Source organism: Sinocyclocheilus anshuiensis, unplaced genomic scaffold (assembly GCF_001515605.1).
Source record: "Sinocyclocheilus anshuiensis isolate Anshui unplaced genomic scaffold, SAMN03320099.WGS_v1.1 scaffold641, whole genome shotgun sequence".
NCBI lineage: Eukaryota > Metazoa > Chordata > Actinopteri > Cypriniformes > Cyprinidae > Sinocyclocheilus > Sinocyclocheilus anshuiensis.
This window is the reverse complement of record NW_015536503.1, coordinates 443,921-461,260: the sequence shown is the minus strand read 5'-3', so window position 1 is coordinate 461,260 and position 17,340 is coordinate 443,921. Positions and strand designations below refer to the sequence as shown.

The 17,340-nt window shown below is 36.5% G+C and overlaps 1 long non-coding RNA gene across 2 annotated transcripts; it reads left to right on the top strand.

Moving 5' to 3' along the window:
• The first annotated feature begins 2,042 nt into the window (after nt 1-2,042).
• Nucleotides 2,043-10,655, top strand: LOC107690645 (uncharacterized). Of its 2 annotated transcripts, none has more exons than XR_001634469.1 (3): nt 2,043-2,546; nt 7,484-7,586; nt 9,813-10,655. It is a non-coding gene; the product is annotated as an uncharacterized LOC107690645 (long non-coding RNA). The 2 variants fall into 2 exon arrangements; XR_001634468.1 differs by lacking the exon at nt 9,813-10,655 and adding an exon at nt 7,750-7,914.
• Nucleotides 10,656-17,340: the final 6,685 nt, after the last annotated feature.

The following is a 17,340-nucleotide window of genomic DNA, read 5'->3' as shown; positions in this document are numbered from 1 at the left end:
GAAAAATATCCATATTCAAAACATAATAATCACTTTAATATAGCTTGCGCCAACAGTTGTACACGGAAGCAGTTCCTGGCTGATGACGTATGAGGTCGGCGTTGCGCATGCGCCGGTCAGAAGTGACGAACGCGGAACGCAGCGGAGAGATCAAAACAAAACAACGGTCACTAATTAGAAGTACAAAACGAGGATATGTAAAGAAGAATGTCGGAGGATTTCGATATAAGCCAAGAGGAGACTGGTTTTCCTTTGCTAAAGTAAGGAAACTTTGCTTCCTTTGCTCCTGTTAACAAACGTTGGTTTTCACGAGACTCACAGGCGCATTCGTAGCACTGACCTCATACGTCATTCCCCCGGAACTGCTTCCAGTATACAACAGTGAGCGCAAGCTACATTAAAGTGATTATTACGTTTTGAATATGGATATTTTTCTTACAAAAACGCATCGATTCGCTACAGAAGGCCTTTGTTCACCCCCCGGAGCTGTGTGAGACACTTTTTTTTTTTTATGGCTGGGCACATTTTATGCTTTTATGCATTTTATGCTGCTTTTGGACGGATGCATGCAACACCCGTTGAGTGGCATGAAAGATCAAAGACCATTTTTAATTTTTGGATTCGTCTGAAAGAAGAAAGTCATATACACCTAGGATGACTTGAGGGTGAGTAATTTATGGGCTAATTTTCATTTTTGGGTGAACTAACCATTTAACCTAAGTTCATACACTGCTCAACTGCTCAGCCATTCAGTGGCACAAAAATAATTTGTCTTCCAATACAAATGTCTAGGTTCAAATCAAAACAAAAAGTTTCCTTTATATAAAGCAAATCAAAAGACTTGTCTCCCCAAAAATGTCATCACTTTTGTGAAAGACCAGTTGGAGTGGTGTGCAACAACAGGTCTTTCATACAACAAACCCCAACACAGGTGTGGGTTCAAAACCCCCATGGTAACAAGCTTTCTTTTCAATCTAACCTAAGTTCATACAGTATACAAGTACAAGTAACTATTCGGCAATTCAGTAGCGCAAAGGATAATTGTTTCCCAACAAAAGTACTGGTTCAAATCCAGCAACTTTTAAACTCATAATAAACATCATATCCAACAAAGCTGCCAAAAACACAACACTCAGCATGAAAGATAATGGTGCTATAGTGAACACACGTTAGTTGCGGATAAAGCTGAAACACAGACAATGGTCACCCAACAGAAAGACTTGGTTGAAACCCGAAAATTCTGCATACACAAACATTCATTTTGTATATAAAAATAAATACATAAATAAATAATACAATGTAAAGGTAAATATATACATACATACATACATACATACATACATATATATATATAATTAAATAATACAATAAAAATCTGATTTAGTTAAAAAATTAAATAATAAAAACAAAAAATAATAATACATAAATGGTATACACTATATATGTGTGTGTGATAAAAAATTATAATGAAATTGAAAATAATAAAATAAAATAATACAACATTTTGTAATAGTATTTAGCGATTTATACATATAATAAATAAGTAAATAAAATTAGTTTTTAAAGTTTGTGTCCAAGTAAATGTTTAGAATGGTAAAGCTAAGATTTCCCAGGTAATTGCCTATTCCTTCATCATAAACAACTGCAGATTTCCTGGACATGGATTAATCCTTGACTTACACTGTATAGAGGGTTATCATTACAAGCAAAGTGTGAGGCATTCCAGCTCTACAAACTCCTTTTAGTATTTTGTTAAAACACATGGACAAGTGTGGAACATCGTAAGACCTGCTTGACTGTACATACTTAAATCTGTAAAAGACATGTAAATGACATCTACTTGATGTCAATGCACAGCAGCATCAGAGCTTCCCACAACACTAGCTGAATCCATTAGCAAAACATGAATACAATACAGTGAATACAGACTATTACTTACAATGACACCACAAAAAAAACAAAATCGCAAAAAGTTCTTAATGGGACAAAGTCTATGATAAACCTTCAAAAAAAATCTACATTGCATTCATATGGCTAATTGTCAAAAATAACAGACTTTATCAGCACACAGTGTTGTTTCATTCCTGAATGATTCAGTGTTGTGAACGAAGCGGCTGAATGAATAATGTCTCGCTTGACGGCTCCTATTGACGTAACGATATAAACAGCAGAAAGAGTCTCTGAAAACGCGCAAACACAGATAATCAGAGTGATACAAACAATGACAACTCAATAGAAAGACGTGTTTTCCTGACATTATTTCGCGGATACTATTGGATATATGCCGTATTTTAATCTCATCACTTGCAACTTGAACTGCAAATTTGTTGTGGCATGCGTCTGCCGCAGAGGTGCGCCCGCGTTAACAGCAGCGCAGGAAACACTGCCATAGAGCAAAAATATCGATCTTCGGATTTTAAAGAATAGCTAAGGACAAAACGCAGTCGTTTTAAAGACATTGTATCGTATAAATAGACATTTTAACCAGCCTTACTGCTTCATAATGCATGCAAGTGGCCAAGCTTTAAGCGGAAACGTACTTACAGGTGAGTCGCTTGACGCTGTTGCACTTTAGCGCAGTGTATTGGTCAGACTGTCGTTTGTTTACTTGTGTTAATGACAGGCTGTTCTAGGCGTTGTTAGGGTCTTCTTGTTGGTAACTAGACGTTCCTAGGTAGAATTATGAACCGATAGCCAGTTTCATTATAAATGACAAATGTTACAGCCGATAAACATACAGTACAAAGCAGCCAGAGTAATACGACTGATACTTTTAATGAATCAAAAATATACACCGCAACCAATGTAGTCCGATTCCCGAACGAATGATTCAAATGATTCTTAGTGAGTGAAACACTAAGCTTGCAAATCGTATTTGCTGACTGGTTGTTCATATGACAGCGTGGAGTTAAAGATACCCGTCAAGTTTGGGTAGGTAATATATATTTATTTAAATCAATACTTACAGTAGGCCTAAAGATTTTCATTAAAGATGTAACAAAAGATTTCTATTTAAAATAAATGCTGTTCTTTTGATCTTTCTATTCATCAAATAATCCTATCAGTTTTCACAAAAAATGTTAAGCCTTTTTCTACATTAGATAATAGAAGTCAAAGGTTTCTATTCACAATATGTTCTTGCAGCGTTAAGTACTGTAGCCAGTCACAGGCATGTCTGTTGGGAGCGCTTTTCTGCACACAATCCATTCACAATTTGAAGAAAAGCTTGTTTGTCATGTTTCTGAGATCTCCATGTCCAACATCCACCTATAATGCAAAGTCTCAGGAGTGACAAACGCATTTAATCAGGGGAGTGAATCTGCTAAATAGTTGTGTGAGTTACTCCTGAAATTACTATGATTGACAGTGATGATCCTATAGCAACGGATGGGACAAAGCACCTGACAAGCCAATGTCAAAAGAGACCTGTGCATAAAGTGTTGGAGTGTAAAAATGGCTAATAGACCCACAACAGGTAACAGACAAGAATAAGAAAACCGTGTGTGCAAATAAATCATTCATAAATAAACGTGCCTGGTGTATCATATGTGACACTGCCATTTTAACATGTTTTTCTAAAAAATATATGTATGGATAATCAAGTAAATATTCAGTCCAGTAAATGTTCATCTTGAAACAATAATAATAACGAATATGATACAGTAGGTTTTATAGGGTTAATATATAGTTGAGACAAATTAATGGATTGCATGCTGCTGACTCTAAAAGGAAATAAAGTCTATGTAAACACCATTAGCAATAATTACTTAGCAGTGATGAAATTGTTTGATTACATTCTGCAGTGCTCATTTAGTCACCACAAAGAATATCAGGGGCACATTTTAGCATGCAAAATCAGCATTGCACTTCAGATACATCTACAGCAATGTGTTTACATATATCAGAAAATATATGATGGTTGCTGTTTTTCATGAGTGCTAATTGATCAAATTAGCAGCACATCTTTTAGGCAGTATGGCCTTCTGCCCAGAAAAACCCAATTACTGACAGGTTCAAATATCACTATACAAAGTGACCCTTTCTGGTTAGTCTTCTATTGTTATTTCTGGCTGGAAAACAGAGCATTGCAGCTGTTTCTGAGATGAGATCCATATGTTTTCAATTAATTAAAAACCTCAGAAAGCAAATTTGTTGTCACTGGAAACTCACTGCCTGTGAGAATATGCCAGTGAAAAGTTTAATAATTAAAAAATTAAGCAAGTTAATTTTCCTGAATGAATCCGTGTTTTTGAATGACTCATTATGTAAAGGATTCAGTGAGTCAATCTTGAAGGCACTGCTGTTGCTAAATCAATCAGTGTTTTTGAATGAATTGGTTGACTCAGTGATTCGTTCCTGAATTAATCAATGTTTTTAAATGATTGGACTGGTTGAATGATGTCGTGATTCACTCATAAAGACTGATAAAGTCACTTTAATGCCACCTACTGGTGTAATAACGTACCTGTAGAAAAAGTAATTGAAACATCCTCGCCACTAATGCCCAGACTGAGATTAGTGACATTAGCCAATCAAATTTGAGGATAAAAACTAACTGATGTATAATAATGTATAAATTCAAATTATCATTAAATGCAGATCCTTAGATGATTAATAACAACTCGTATATCATATGTAAACACATGAAATGTAATGCAATTATGTCAATAATTATTACTGATTATAGCGTTAAAGGTAATTTTTAGGGCAGTTTTATTAAGGCAATATAAACAACATTGCTTGTAATTTAGGATTAGGGATTAATTCAAACATGACAAATATCTTTTAAAGGGTGGGTACAATGCTGTTTCATACATTGAGTTGTTTACACTGTTAAAGAGTTGGATTCTCATGCTAAGCATGGACAAAGTTTCAAAAAACAATTTGGACGTATGACGGAGTATTTCTGTGCCAAAAATCTTACTTCCGGGTTCGTACAAGTTTCGGAGAGTTTTTTTCGATCGTGGCTCTTCATGACGTAGACGAGGGTGAAACTCCTTATATGGGCATTTCTCCCGGAAGAACGCGCTCGCGCTCGCGCACGCATCGACCAGAGTGAGAGCAAGATCGAGATCGCGCCCATCAACGCGCTTCATCCAGCGGCAGCGCTGCACGGGACTTGCTCGGGAAGAATGTCTCCAATCCAAAGAAGTGTGTTTTTGGTTGTAAGGGAAAGATAACCTTGTTCAGCTTCCTAAAGAACCCAAGGATATGAAGGATGCAGTACTACTCTATAGGTACTCAAGATTAGCATAAGATTGGGTGAAACTGTGTGTGTTATGCCCCCTTTAACAGAAATACATTATATGAAAAGTTTTGCAAGTGATGACACCCAGAATACACTAATATTGTGCCAGCACATTTTGCATAGGCAAAAGCCACTTATATTTCCTCAGAAAATGTAAATGGACATTGTATGTAAGGTACCACTGAAGATTATTTCTGACCCAGGAGAACTATAGGCTCTATAGGTGTGTTAAAGTGGGAGACTTGATAAAGCAAATGTCATTGGAGGTCATGAGTGATGTGTCTACTTTATACCTATCCTCTGCTTTTGGGGAAAGAATATGTGCAGCCTTTCATTCTAGCTTCTCCCTTATATTCCTGATCTATTGTCATCTTACTCCTCCTCTCTCACAAAAATTGAGAACCCAGGCACTGGCAACGAAGCAGCGCTTCCTTTAAACTTCTACAGTCTCTCTATAAGCAGACAAATCAGTTTCACCTGTCTCTACTCTCACTGCACAAAAACTGGGTCAGAAATTTGAACATCTGCTTCATGTCTTCATATAGACCTTATATAGCCCCACCCCTTTTCAGCACTGCACCTGTTTTCTACTTTTGTTAACTCTACAATAAGTAAATTCACTTCACCAGCTAATGACTCTTCAACAGCAATGTTATAGTGCTACCGCAAAAAACGGACGTTCAAAGACAAAATTCTAAAGATAGCTGCGTACTTGTTTCTCTGACGCATAAGGTCTATAGAAATTAAAAGATGACATTTTCACCTGCCTTTAATTCACCCAAAGTTCAGAATTTTGGTCTTATCAGTGGCGAGTGGTGACTTCTTTAATTGGGCATGCTATCTAGTAATTTATCAGAGATGACAAATAAGAAACACCATGGCAGGTTTCGATTTAAAAGTAGATTGCCAGGAATAGAATTTGACAAGACATTTGACTTTAAAAGGGGGTGATTCTTTTCTATACCCACTGTATACACACACACAAGATGTTTCAAGTACAAATGCAACAATAAAAATCCTCAGAAAATTTCACTTTGATTAGTTTGCTCAATTATGTTGTCAAATAATGTGTACCTTCAAAATATTATGTCAAAGCCAGAAAACAGTTTTCAGTGGACTTTCAAATTTGCTTTGCTTGAGAAAACATGAAGATATAGTTACTTTTTTATTTGATTTGGTCAAGTTAGTTTTGCATCAAATTACAATGTGATTTTCGATAATTAAGATAACAGCACATTTTTACACTTGGGTGAGCAATTCACAGACAGCTTTTCTTGCACATGTAATCTAACACATGCCAACAAACCAGTGAGAACACAAAACCAACCACAATTCATAGCAATTGAGCATAGCTGCCAAAGCTGGATCCACTCAGCCCAATCCCTTCATAACTGGCACAGAATCGCAGAATTTATAGACAGTTACATATTCCCATGTGTTATTATATTACACCTCAAATGACAAGGGAATTTAAGTTAATATTTAGCCAGTCCCCAAACTCATTCTCTAAAATATATCACTTATTTCATTGAATGAATCAGTGTAAAATTTTGCTCAGTAGTGTAGAATTCAAGCTGAGTTCACTGAAACTGAAAGACTGCCTCTCTAATCTTTCACTGGCACACTAAGCAATATGTGTATGTCTGCCAGCATACTGACACAACACATACCAAAGGCAAGAAAAAACAAAGAGCTCTCAGCAGCTTGGAACATATCACACATCTAAACATATCCATGACTGTCAGAAAACGCTATAAACACTTTTGTCATTACCACAGGCACAGAAGAGGGGAAAGCCATCACTTTCAGCTACAGTTTGAATGGAAAGCCTAACAATATATGAACACATCAGCTCAGTCTAGCCTTGCTGCACAACAGGATGCTGCAGTCTCAGAAAACACAGGTGCTATCTCAGGGCAGAAAACCTCAGGCAGTCTGACATGTATTCTTATCAGATTTCCCACAATCCTTTGGGCACATGGAGGAATGTTAGGAGACAGAATGGAATGGAGAAATCCAAATGCCTGAGGAAGTGAGATAATTGTGTATCATACTTAACATCCACAGTAGCAGCCTGGTCAAACAAACCAAATCAAAATACTGACCGATCCAATGTAGAGTTAAAGCAAGCAAACAGACCTCAAAAACCTTAGTGTACTGTATGAGAGTGGCAGACACCTGAGTTCCTACAAGTACAATATGAAGTAACATCTGTGTTTATGTCTTCCCCTGCAGAATATGGCATGTGTTTGGACAGTTATACCCAGCCAACAGAAACAGAGCTCTGGAACATGTGGAGAGACATTGACTTTAATGATGGACATCTGCTCATGCACAGGTAATGCTTATAACATTTCAGTGTGTTGTTGGCTTTTGAATGTGTCGGTTACTATCATTTTCTTTCTCAAGGAGCACTCCTTTGGAAAGCAAATGATGGTAACCTAAGTAGGTGGGGAAGGGACAGGGAATTAAATTTTTTATAGCAAATTTTTTTTTTTTAGGCCAGAATCATAACCCCTTCTGGACATCATGCTGGGGCTCAGGGGGGGACCCCATGAGCCCCCACTCCACACCATTCATTCATATAACGGAGATCTGGCTGGACTCGAACCAGCAACCTCTGAACCATGAGGCAGTGCTCTTACCTCTGAGCCACAGATCTCTTGTCTGAACATGAGCAGGAACTATTTACATGTATGTGATTTGGGATTTTACAATAAACCAATTGAAGTTAACACTGAGCTAGGGTTTGAACCCATGACTCCATCGCAAACCATGCATTTAGGGCACTTTGTTGGATATAATGACAACCTATGCAAGAATGGGATTTGAACCCATAATTCCATTGCAACCTTGTCCGCAACTAACGTGTGTTCAGCCACTGTACCATTGTGGCTTTCACACTGAAGAATGGCATTTAGGACACTTGACTGAATATAATGACAACAATTTAAAGTAACACCATGTAACTTTTACACTGTACCATGTACAGTGTCGTAAATACTGTCGCTGTATAAGCTTGCCCGTGGGCAGCGCAATAAACGTGAATTTGTTGACTAAGCTGACGGAATCATTCTACAAATATCATTACATATTTTTATTTATTGTTACTCCAGAATTGAAAACTACAATGACAAAAAGAACGGTAGTATGTTTGCCTAGTTTTTTTTTGCTCGCATAGTTCATATGAAGCATTGTTTGCAAAGGGTGTAATTTGTATAATAGAATAAAATGCTGTCCGCATAATCATGTAGCCATAATGTCCATAATAGCCTATACATTGGACACTGCTCTGCCATAGCGTTGGTTTTGAGACTTGCATATTAGATCGTTTCGTCTTATAGTTAGCTGTTGGCTAACTCCAACCAGGCTACAAGTAAAATATGTGACGTATGCCATAAAGCAGGTCGCACTCTTCCGCTGGCAGGGGATGGGCGGGTCTGTGTGTACCTACCCTAACATGAAACTTACAGAGTGTGGTTCTAGCGGCTAGGAGGCTGCTCAGGTAGCAGCGGCAGTAGAATTCGTCCGGTTAAGAGGTGTTCTACCACTGAAATTATTTTAGAGACATTATTTTAAAGTCGAAAAACTACGTAGTGTTGCTTTAATATATGCAAGAGTCAGATTTGAACCCATAACCAACCTTGTCTGCAACTAACGTATGTTTAAGCCACTGCGCCATCATGGCTTTCATAATGGCATTTAGAACACTTTATTAGATATACTGTCAACAATTTAATATTTGCAAGAGTGGGATTTGAACACATAATCCTAACATGTGCTTAAACCACTGCAGCATTCACATTGAAAGTTGGCATTGGGCGCATTGTATGAAATAATGGCAATTCAATGTAGGCAATAGCGGGATTGGAACTCAGGACTCCATGTTTAAAACACAACACTTTATCTCCTGAGCTACTGAGTCTTTGTAGTTTAATGAGTGTTATAGATGGTTTTATTGACAACTCTGTTTTATATGATAAAAAAAATACAAATTGTGGGATTTACACAAATCCCAAAGTTATCTTCCTTACCAAAAAGGCAAAAGAAGACAAGAGTAAATTATTTTTATATTTAATATTTGAGTGAAGTATTCCTCTATAAAGCAGATGTGCATTATACACACTGCACAATATTTAAAAAGTATTTTGTCTTTTTTTTTATTAAAAAAACTTTTTTAAATTTTTTTAATTAATAAAAAAACTAAATATTCTTAAATCAAGTTAAATTTACTTGAGAAAATGACAAGCTATACAGTCTTTTTTTTTTTTTTTTAAATATTCATCAAAACTCATTTTCCCTCTGAATTAAATTTTTCTCAACATATTGACAGGTTTTCTTGTGTTAAATATAAGCTTACGTTTAATGCATTTATTAGAAAACATGGTATTTGTACTGTAAAACAAGTAAAAAAATACTGAGTAAGAAAATCATTTTTTTTGCATTGTAGGTGGTTGTCACTCTATGCTAGACATGCACTGTACCATATCTGACTCTAGGTTCAGGGTGAATAAGACATGTTATGTTCACTATAGTGAGTCGAAGCTGTTATTGTATATTCTAGGAGGCGTCCATCTGTTGCTTGGCGAGTCATGAGTCACGGGCCCAGAGTCAAGACCCCATATGGATGTTTCTAGGGGTTTGAAGCAGAAGGTGGGAGATGGAAATGTCTGTGCAACTCAAAGCCTTGGACCAGAGAGGTGATGGTCAGCACTCAGATTACAGACTGTGACCTCTGGGTGGTTGACAGCTGACTTTGAGAGGAAAAAAGGTCACTGCTGATGTCTAGCAGAACCAGACCTATAGCAAAACCCAATGAAACTTGAAAAAAAAAAGTTCCAACAGGTAAGATTTCAAAGGTTCAACTTACTATAACCATAACATTCATAACATACATAGGCCCTAATGCAGAATTCAAGGTTGAATTAACGATTATGTGCTCTTCATTAAATAGCTGTCTGTATTTTCTTTTACTGAAGCCTCTTTGCAGACGAACGTGTTTATTCAACATGTTCCAATTTGGCAGAAATCCATTCCACCGTTTTGCTTTTGAAAAATGAGAGCAGGACTCGAAAACCCTGAATGCTAAAGTGTTCTTCAGAGCACCTGCATGCTCGAATGGGCTTCAGATGGCAATTAGGAAATGGCCTGTGAAATGACTTGATAACAGCAGACTCCAGAGATGGTGGAGTCCAATTCGTTTAAAGCCGAGTATTTGTGGCCGCTGGGGCTTGGGGGCAGAGGCTTTCCGATAGTACATTTAAATTATGTCTTGACCACAGCAGCCTGAAGTCAACCTTGAAAAACATCATTCAGCTGATGCAAAGTCAGAGAAACTCAAAAGCCCTCTAATAATACAGCAGCATCCGAGTGAACACAGAATAAACTCTCCCTTCATTCAGTCATTCACAACCACAAATAAATAAATAACCATCCACCAGTTGACCAAAAGTTGTTATTGTTATTGTCAACATGCTGGTGGAGTTTTTTTCTATTAAACTGAAATGACTCGGTTTAAGAGAAAAAATATATAATTTGCCTATGCATATGTTGATTGGTTCTTATGCACTAATTTTGAGTTCTGCTTAGCCTGATTTTAATGGTGGTTAGAGTTTTTCCCCAGTGATTTCCCAGTGTTGTTATTGTTAACTACAATTAAAATTATAAACTTGTTTAAAAGTATAAACTTCCACAAAAAATAAAAACTAAAAATAAATAGGTCTTTAATTCATATAAAATTCAAAATCTTCAGGAGGTGCAGTTTCACCTGCTCATCTTGAGTGGCACCATGACCTTTTGTTTGTCACAAATTTGCAAAAAAAAGAGACAAATATATAAGAAATATTTATAGCTGGTATATTTTCTCAATTCACCCACCACTGGCAGATGTCATACAGTGAGAATAGTAAGTCAATTCGGTCTAATGGGACTGTTTCCCCCTCACCCATGTATGCCACATTGTCAACTGCACCTGTCAGACTGAATTGAAAGCTGTTGATCATTATTTGTGTAATATTCAGCAGCTAAAATAGAATACATTTTGATAAAATAACACTAGAGAATAAATAGCTGAGGCTAGGACCACTAAGACTTTGAAAAATATTGCATGACCACAGTTGTATTTCTTAAAAACAGGATTTCTCTTTTTTTTTTTTTTAGAAATAAATTATAAAATTAAATCCTCTTGTCACAGCCTTTATTCTAATTAATGACATCTATTCCACTCAACCAAGAAAGAAAAAATCCATCTCGCATTAAACTCCTATTCCTCTGACAAGCCCCTCATCAATGCAAATGAAGATGCTGTAATGTGGTATCAAAACAAAGACTGAATGGACATGGAGATAAGCTAATTGGTCTCCTAACAGAGCACATTCTGCGGCCCATCACATAATTGTATTGCTGTATGACTGAAGCACTTCTCGTCATGGAAACGGGAGATATTTACATTCTGACAATTGAGATCAGTGTTGAACCGCTCACCGGCCTAATTAGTGGGACAGCCAATGACATCACATGCTACTAAATTGATTAACAAGGAAACTGAAGGAGACCTTGACTGGTACATGAGAAGACAATGTTACAATCAATAACAGCAAAGATATCTTTCTTTCTTTGCTCTATATTTTATGTATTTATAGCATTTTATATTTTCTTCCATCTTTTAAGCAGCTACAGTATCATTGTCAATTTTAAAGGGATTATATTGTTGTGTGATATTATTCCTTGAAAATCACACCCTTCTATTGTCCCCCTTGCTCACACCCCGTAGCTAATATTATTTTTCTTGCTATCATATTTTCCATTTATTTGCAAAACTATTCATGGACCACTGAACATAACATTATCAGAACCACACAAACATTTACTCACTGAGATTTTCAATTTGTAAATGATACAAGAAAAATACACAAGCATGATTGCATGACACTGAAGACTGATTTCATACATCTACAATGAGTAATTGTTTTAATATAATGGGAAAAGTCCCACAGCAAGAATAGCATATAATCACAATAAAGTATTAGGAATCTTTAAACTATATATTTTAAGTAATATAAAATAAATGTATTTTAATATATAAAATTAATAGAAGCAAGATGAAAAGAGAAGTGTATATTTTTATTTTTTTCTATTTTAAAAAATTGCCTACATTTTTCAACAAGTATGGTTTCTTATTCTTACGTCTCTCTCAATTATCTTTTTTTAATGAGCCCTGTGTCTCTGCAGGCCCATTCCAATGTAATGAATGCAAAAGCATTATCCAGCTAGGTTAATGACCCACAAACCTGCCTCGCTTAAACGATTTGGAACTGAGCTATTGTGGCCCTCAACAGCCACGTTGACAAATTGTCCCATACCCATATACACACATATTCCACATCACACACATTGTACACACTAGTGTGTGTACACAAAGGCCTGTGCACTAGAACACAATCCATAAACTGTATACCGAAACTGAATTGAATCTCAGAGTAGATGTGGGATGAGAGGGAATTATTGGAAGCGTCTATAACATCAGGGTTATTGCTTGTTATGAGAATGTTTTCAATGGGAACAGAGACCATTTTAGAGAAACACAAAGCTAAAATGTTGCTCATAAACTTTCACCAATTTAAAAGAGGATGACAAATGCCATTTTAATAAAAAAATATATATAGTCCAAGTAGGATCTGAAAGCCTTTAAAGGGGTCATATGATGCGATTTCAAGTTTTCCTTTCTCTTTGGAGTGTTACAAGCTGTTTGTGAATAGATAAGATCCCTAAAGTTGCAAAGACTAAAGTCTCAAACCCAAAGAGATATTCTTTATAAAAGTTAAGACTTGTCCACGCCCTCCTAAAACGCCTCATTTAAACACGCCCCCACATGTCTACGTCACTGACAACGCACTGGATAGCTGGCCAATCAGAGCACACCTCGCTTTTCAGACCGATGAGCTTTGTAAAAATCGACGCGTTTCAGAAAGGCGGGGCATAGAGGAGAAACAATAATGTACAGTATGTGGAAAATAATGTGTTTTTTTAACCTTAAACTGCATAAACACATTTCATTACACCAAATACACAAAATAATGTTCTTTTTTAGCAACGTCATATGACCCCTTTAAATGTGAACTTTTGGAACCCATGGTATCATTTTCTCGATACAAAGAGGGAAATGCATTTCTTTTCTACAAGACAATCTTTCTTGAGATCCTATATTCATGAAGGGGCCATTTTAATATCCTGTTTTTATGGAGAAAGAATATCTGGCCTTCATCCAAACTGTTTGATTCTTTCCTTTTACAGCTTCACATCTTTAAAAAACAGGATCTTACAGTAAAACAAATTTCAAATCAGGCAATCAATAAAAGCTCGCATCAAACAACAGACTGTAAGCTTTGGGGGGAAAAATAATATATGGGTATTACAATGCTTACCGTCTAGCAGATAATAAAGAAAAAATGTTGCGTTTAAACAAAAGATTTGACAATCTGCTGGGGTGGGCAGAATGAGGGAGCTTATAAGATTGATCTTGATACTTCTTTTCCCATCTACTCTGAGATGAATCATAATTGCCTAAAAGACTTAATCATGTGTAGAATCATAGAAAAAGAAAAGATGACAAAGACGTAGAGGGGAAAAAAGATGAGAGATGGCGTGACAGAAGGAAAATGCTTTCTGGTGATTGAGCATTGATCGCTATGGGAGGCAACCTATTGCTTTTCACTGTTTCTACCCCACATCAGGATACTAAATCGAAAGTGTTGACAGTGTCAGAGCATGGTGATATTCTCAATGGATGAGCAATGAGCAGGCCATCGAACTAATGCACTGAACCTCACCAACCCCCACGTCACTTTACTACACAGGTTCAAGACGATAATTCTGTCTAGACTCTAGACCAGTTAGCATCTCCTTGAAGTATTTTAGTCGATGATGAAAAGCAAATAGTGATGACACAAAAAGTGAATAAACAGCTACAGTACACACAGGTTGTTCTTGCTGAAGAATCAAGAAGGACAGTGGCAGTAGCTTATAGTTTTTGGGACAGCGCTTAATAATTTGGTTTTTGGTGACAAAAATAACTAAATAAATATTACACATACATATATATATATAGTTCAAAAATTTGGGGTTGGTAAGTTTTATTTTGTATATTTACAGTATATTTGTATTTCATTTTACAGTTTTACAATTTAAAATGTTTACCATTTTAAAATGTAACTTTATATATATATTAGTGATGCGCGGATGGCGGTTATATCCGCGTTATTTGAAGCTGCGGATTCGGGTGACGTTTTAGCTCATCCGCGCATCACTAATATATATATATATATATACACACACACATTTTAAATTGTAATTTATTCCTGTGAATTTTTAAAAGCCATTAATCCAGTATATAGTATAACATAAAAATTCATTTTAATATGATGATTTGATGTTCAATAAATATTTCTTATTATTATTAATGTTGAAAACAGTTGTGCTGCTTCATATTTGAGGAAACGTTAATGCTTTTTCCCAGGATTTGATGATGAATATAATGTTCAAAAGAACAGCATTTATTTGAAAGTTTTTTTTGTTTGTTTTTTTTTACTGTCACATTTGATCAGTTGCGTCTTTGCTGAATAAAAGTATTCATTTCTTACTGACCCTAAATTTTTGAATGGAAGTGTTTTTAAAAGAAAAAAATCAATATGAATTATTAATTTTAACTTTTAAAAATATAAATATAAAAATTAAAATTGATATATTTGTGTTGGAACCAGTGAAAACAAACCCATTATAGAAGCAAAATGTGTTGCAAAATGCTGTTTCATGTTGAAATCAAATTATATTACTGAAGCAAAAGAATCAAAGGGAACGTTGTTATCGGTCTTCTAGATTACTCAATAAAAGAGTCAGACCTATGAAAACAAACCTTGTCTCTGTTGTTTCTGGTCTGCTGTTCTAGCTTTCATTCCCTTATCAGACCCATTGCAAAAGTGAGTCTGGGTAATTAGCTAGCAGACCTGAAATCTGATCTGGATGAGGAAGTCCTTGGCAAAACTCATTCACGTCAGCATGCAAAACTGAAAAACTACAGCTGCCGGACTGTTGATGCTTTATCTCCTCAAGCCTTGGAGAGATTGTGATAAAGAAAGAGCAAGAAAGAGGTGGTGATATACTAAGAGTCCGTTGTAGGGTGAATTCCAAGAGCACATTACACTTCCTCTTGCTGCTCTATAAGCATTTCTGGAGGCTATTACTCCTCTCTTAACCTCCAAGCCTAGGAAACCCGTTCCCCAAATAGCTCTTGATAGACAAGCAGTGACACTAGGGGCCTAATGACAGGGCAGATAAGCTGCCACTCTGTGGCCACGGTGCCATTACCTGGCTGGGCATCTGGATTGATGGAACAAACCTGAAATCTCATACTGAGAAAACAGTATGTCTCTCTCTCCCCATTAACAACTAATTTCCCTACGGATCCAAATTGAGTTTGGGTGTTTAATATTCAGAGACTTCGGTACCCTCCGCTTGTTGTTGTCTCACATTATTCATCATTTAAGTGCCGAATATTAGATTGTGTTACTCATCTTCAGTTTATAAGCAGCCGATGAGGGAAAGCGATAAATCTCGGATGTGCAGACCTCTATTCACGATTTATTACAGACAAGAAAAAAGTAAGCGAGTGAGCGAGTAGAAGAAGTTTGCAATAAAATTCTCTCTGCATTTAGGCTAATTTTGTTGTGGAAATTCCCTGAGGTACCAAAAGGACGATAGCAAGAGATGCAACCGAGCAAATAAAAGCAAAATCTAGTTTAGGGACTAAAAATGTGCGCAGCCGTGCACACACTTTCCCTCTCCATCACTCTGCATTATGGGAATTTTTTTTTTTTTTTTTGCTGGCACTTTGAAACATTTGATAAATGGCTGGCCATCTAAATCCCACAATGCAATGAAGGTCAACAATTCTCCAGGACGCACAGTGTGAGGAACAGGTCTGCAGTGCTTATTATGAGTAGGCTACATGACAGAAGAGCTCTGAAAGTATGAAAGTGTCAAACATTGTACCTCTTCTGTCCAAACCTCCAGATCTGATGTAGTAAAGTTACTCCCATTGGTGGAAGGTGCCCTTCTTTCCATCTTCTTTCAGGCTGACAGTATATCATGTAATTAAATAAATAAATATATACTGTATGTTAGGCAAGGAAAAAAACATTTGCACTTAATAAACAAACTGTTCTGCCTTCGCTTTCGTATTCTATGAGTTATTTACAGTAAGTGTGAACCCCAGAAAAATGCTTGATTACACAATCACCATGGGTAACAATCAGTGTTTGCAATATGTGACTGTGTTTGGAAAAAGTCTGCATCAGATCTGAGCAGGATGCAGAGTATCAACTGCCTCCGATACTTTCAAACTTGCTGGATGTTGTCTGAGGGCCAATAAGGCCATTAACTCAATCAAAGAAGCTGTTAACACCCACCCAGCCATTACACCAACTCCTTATGATTACGTAAATGAAGAAAATATGCTGAAAAATTGGCTAGTGGGACGCCTGCATAAAGTGAGTGACACTGCAAACCAAACTTTTATCAACACAGCTAGGCATTACAGCTATGAATGAGCCTATACTGCAAGCGATAAACGTGCAATATGAAATTGAATTCAAACAAAATAGCAACAGGTGTTAACAATATGCGCATGGACAAACAAATGATTGCAGAGTAATTGAGAGATTAAATCTTTTTTTTTTTTATCTCACGTCTCCCACTCTTCCCATATCTTCATCTCTCTTTCTCAATTAGGTGAGTTTTAGAGATTCTATTAAAGCTCAGGCATAATAATCAAGAGAAGTGGGAGTGGGAGGGAGTAATATGAGAGCAGCTAATCTGTTTGTGATTAGTGAACTAATTTAAAACATCTTGAGCCATCACTCTCCCAAACGGAAGAAAATAACAGTCGCTGTAACTTATTTGAAACACCTTCATCTAAAGCAGCAACACAGTTATAAATACTAGGAGATTAACAGAGTCCATTAATTCTAGCAACACCAATACTAGCTTAAGAGGTGCAGTTACAGTAGCAGAATTTTGGCAAAAAAAAATTTCATTTT